This window comes from Octodon degus, unplaced genomic scaffold, assembly GCF_000260255.1.
Source record: "Octodon degus isolate 3935 unplaced genomic scaffold, OctDeg1.0 scaffold00245, whole genome shotgun sequence".
NCBI classification, from domain to species: Eukaryota; Metazoa; Chordata; class Mammalia; order Rodentia; family Octodontidae; genus Octodon; species Octodon degus.
Genome location: NW_004524821.1, coordinates 495,563 through 500,110, shown reverse-complemented (window position 1 = coordinate 500,110; position 4,548 = coordinate 495,563). Strand labels below are relative to the sequence as shown.

Sequence of the window (4,548 nt, the reverse complement as noted above, 5' to 3'; positions counted from 1 at the left end):
TATGTCCCTGGCCCCCCTTTGCTTGTTTTTTTGAGATGGGGTATTAACTTTGTAGTACAGGCTGGTGTTGAACTCATTGTGCAGCCCAAGTTGGCAGTCCTGCCTAAGCTGGGAGGACTAAGTGCTGGGATTATAAGCACTGGACACAATACCCAGCTGTAAATTCAGTTTTTTTTGAATTTGCTGCATTTACCAGTATTTGACCTTTTCTGAGACATTATCATTTTATTTTTTTATTTTTTGGCAGAACCGGGGATTGAACTCAGGTCCTTGTGCTTGCCAGGCAAGCGCTTATTCTACTGAGCTATCTCCCCAGCCTACATTTTCAAATCTTAAATAGCTCAGTGATATTTGGCAGATGTGACCGATTGCTATAAAATGATGTCTGTTTAAGATAAAGTAGTATATGTTATTGAAACAGTTTGTCATTTAATACGTAAGAGGTGTGGATAGTTCTGGTATCCATGTTTGTACTTGATTTCCCACCACCACCTACCTACCCTTTTCTCTCTTTATGTGGTTTAGGTTCATAAGGAAATTAAGCTGAAAGTTAACAGATCCCATAACTTTATCCTTTACCCCACTATCAACATACCCAACCAGAGAGGTACATTAATTATAACTCACAAACCAGCTTTGACTTGTCACCTGAGGTCTAGTCTGTATTGGGGTTTATTCTTTTCTGTGTGTTCCAGAAGATTATTTCTGTGGTCATTTTTATAGCTTCAAGGGAATTTGAGAGTTGGAAATGGTGAAGAAAAAATAGAGGATGAAATGAGGAATTAACTCCCCCTTGCACTGCTGTTGGGGACACACAAGAGCAGCAGAGTGTGTTACCTGTCATCTCAGAGCCTTCCCTTACCCCATACTGGGATTGGAGACAGGAGCTTACCAAGTCAAATCAGACTTGCGGGACTTGAACTCTTGATCGCCCTGCCTCTGCCTACCAGATTCCTGGGATTGTAGACATGCATTGTCATGTCCAGCTGCACTTGGACTTCCTAGGCTTGTTTTGTTTATCCTTCCACAGCTAGTGAGATTACAGCTGTTTGCCACTGCTTAGTCTGTAAAACAGCATGGCATCTTGCTTGCTTATTTTGTTCAGATTTTCCTGTTAGGAAATTCCTGTATATTTTTCTTATTTGTTCTACTTAATTTGTTTTACAGGAATGACACCAAGGAAGATGTATTTGTACACCAGGTGAGTGCTTATGTGGGTACTTGCACTTGCACTTGGTGAATCGAGGCTTAGGAGAAGAAAAAAATGTTCTATTTCCCTTGCAAAAGGTTATGTTCAACCACTTGTAGTTATACCTAAAGAAAAATCCTCTTAAATGTGTACATTGAGACATTGTACTAGAACCTACTTAATTCATTTCAGATTTGACTGCTAATAGCTGCTCCATCTTTTTTTAAATGTTGCGTTTGCTCAACTCATTGAGCTAAGTTTTCATACCTAATTCCAGATGAGCCAAAAACCAACTACTAAATAATGTTGCCAAAAATAAAAGAAATTGGCAAATTTTTCAGATGCTGTTTATGTTTTTGGAAAGGACAAATAGTAACAGGGCATAGTTGAAGGAAACATAATAAACTGAAGAAGATTGTAGGAAACTACCAAAGCAGTGTAGGTCCACCTAGTGGATTTTTTGTTTTGTTTCATCTTTGGAGAATTGAGTAGCTTTGAAAAACTTGAAATACTTGAAAGAGTTTCAAGTTAAGTGAACAAAAGCAGTGCACCCAGATTGGTGGCTTATCATTATTACATAATTGTAGATTGGCTGACATTGTTTTGCTCAAGTATCATTTAAGAAAATGTTCAGAAACTGAGAAATTAAGATAATTGCCAAAGTAAACTATTATTATTATTATTATTATTATTATTATTATTATTATTGGTCTTTTTGAGACAGGGTCTTGCTGTGTGCACTTCAGGCCGGCCTTGCTCTATAGCCCAAGCTGGTCTCATTCTCTTTTTGTTTTTGGTGGAACCAGGGATTGAACTCAGGTCTTTGTGTTTGCCAGGCAAGCGCTTACTCTACTGAGCTGTCTCCCTGGTCCCTGGTCTCATTCTCAACCACCCTCCTGCCTCAGCCTTTTGAATGCAGGCTGTGCCACTGTTCCTGGCTAGTATTTTAAATTTGGTGTTGGGGCTGGTGAGATGGCTCAGTGGTCTAAAGCACCTACTTGGAGCAAGCTTAGCAGAGCACAGGAACCGCGGTTCAATCCCCCAGCACCACATGCCAGCCAGCCCCGCCCCCTGGTGGGCTGAGCTGGCCACACACAAAATAAAAATTTGGTGTGTTATAGGCACCGTTGGATTTACTCATCACAGATACTACATGAATAGGAAAATAACATTTTCATATATGAATTATGGTATTGTGCCAGGTTTCTTTTTTTTTTCTTCACTAAGACCGTTGAAGTATCAGATTGTATTAGAAATTTTAAAGAACTCTATCCAACTTTTTATAGTAATCCAGAAATCAAAACACCTAAAATCACTTTCATTGCAGTTTCATTCAGGCAGATAGGAGCTTAGATGACAACATGCTTCTTAGGGGAGAGTGTCATAGATTGGTGCTTTGCAGCTTGCTGAAGTGATAAGGATTGCATTCACTGACATTCCAGGTGATACCAGATTAATTTCTAGTACATCCCCAAAAAACCTATCAAATAATGCAAGGGTCATATTTAAGTATGGAAACATTTAAATTCAAACTGTAATTTGAGGACTGCACAAAAGATGTTTTAAAGTGTTTCATAAATTTGGTATTTTTATAAAAATAACAATGTTCTGCATGTTGATGAGTATGCACCTAGGAACAATAGACAGGCTGATCATCAGTCTTGCTATCTTTTGGCAGCCTTGGAGGGGGAGGGGTTAGAGATGTTGATTGTATAGTTTTGGGGGTTTTAATTATCCATAATTCTGCTATCCCCTATGACTGCAGGTAACTGAGAGTTGGCTATATATGAAAGGTATGAAAACTATGTGACAGTTTAGATGACAGCTGAGATCAATTATTTGACTCAACTCAGTTGTATTGACCCACAAGGTGTCACCAATAATGGTTTTATCATTTTGGAAGTGGTTTCAACATGTAGTTGTTTCTTTGGCTGCTTGGGTCTTAGTGGTGTATCAAGCAGACTGCAGTTCTGGGCAACAGAGCTTAACTGGCCTCAGACTTGTTGGTTGTCCTGCCTCTGGAATGGAAATGCATGAGTGATCCTGTAATGGATACTGCCGTGATGTGGAATGTCCATGGGATTTGGAGTCCCAAGACCTAGATTTAGAGAACCCTGTTCTACCACTCAGTAGCTGCATGACCTTGAGCAAGTCACTTTTTTAAAGTGTTACTATGCAAGATTGTATTCTGGGGTGGGAATAGCCAACAATCCCATGCAGTCAGATAATCTTAAGAGTGGCATAGTTAATAATACCTGAGAAATGCATTTCCATGGACGGTATTACAGGTTGGAAGGGATTTTTGTTGACATTTGTAATTGAGTTAGACATGGCAATACAGGGACAAAGTTGGATTGTTAAACTTTGAAGCATGTAAAACTAAACTCGCCTGTCATCTAAACTGGCCACGTGTGGGGCTAGCTTCTACTATTAAGTGCAGTCTTTGGGGGATAGATGGGTAGTTCATTTTTGTTTCAAGCTATATCTAATGCTTTCACAAAAAAGCATTTAAATGTGTATGTATATAAATTGTCGTCTTCAGTGTTAAATTAGTTTTGTAAATAGTGGTAAAATGCTGGGGCCTTATAAGATTGAGTATTTTGTTTCAGGTTGGGGATGGCATTGGTCCTTGCTTTCCTGAATCTATTGACAGTTTGGTCTTATGTAAAGCAAATTATAAGTATATATCCAAGCTTAAAATAATAATTGACTCTGGTACATTTTGAATGAAAAAGAACATTATTCTCCCCTGTTAATCTATTTTTGGAATGTGATATTACTAGACTGCCATAAAGAAGAATAACCCCAGGAAGTACCTTCGCAGTGTAGGAGATGGAGAGACTGTGGAGTTTGATGTTGTTGAAGGAGAAAAGGTGAGGATGCTTTTTGTGTAAAGGTTTGACTTCGGTATGGCAATACTTTGGAGGTCTCATCCGATAGGATGGTGGCTCTAATGTGGATGGATGTGTTCAGGTGACTACATGAACACAGGTACATCAAGCCTAATGTGCTGGTGCAGTTAGAGGGCAGTCTCTTCAGAACAGTGAGGAGCTGATGTGTAGTCATTGCTGTGCACCTTACACAGACACCACCCCCTGCCCTACATTTTTAGTTTTGTCCTTTGGGTTGTTTCCCTGGCTTTGTGTGAAGTTCGTTGACAGTATTTCCTTTTCCTTTGTCACTATCAATATATAATGGCTTTTGTAGGGTGCGGAGGCAGCAAATGTTACAGGCCCTGGTGGAGTTCCATTTCAAGTCAGTAAATACGCAGCAGACCGTAACCATTATAGACGCTATCCACGTCGTAGGGGTCCTCCACGCAATTACCAGCAGAATTACCAGAATAGTGAGAGTGGGGA

General features: G+C 39.6%; 1 long non-coding RNA gene across 1 annotated transcript; it reads left to right on the top strand.

The window, feature by feature from the left end:
- Positions 1 to 2,436: 2,436 nt before the first annotated feature.
- LOC111813947 lies at positions 2,437 to 4,548 on the top strand. Its single transcript, XR_002819063.1, has 2 exons — positions 2,437 to 4,062; positions 4,397 to 4,548. It is a non-coding gene; the product is annotated as an uncharacterized LOC111813947 (long non-coding RNA).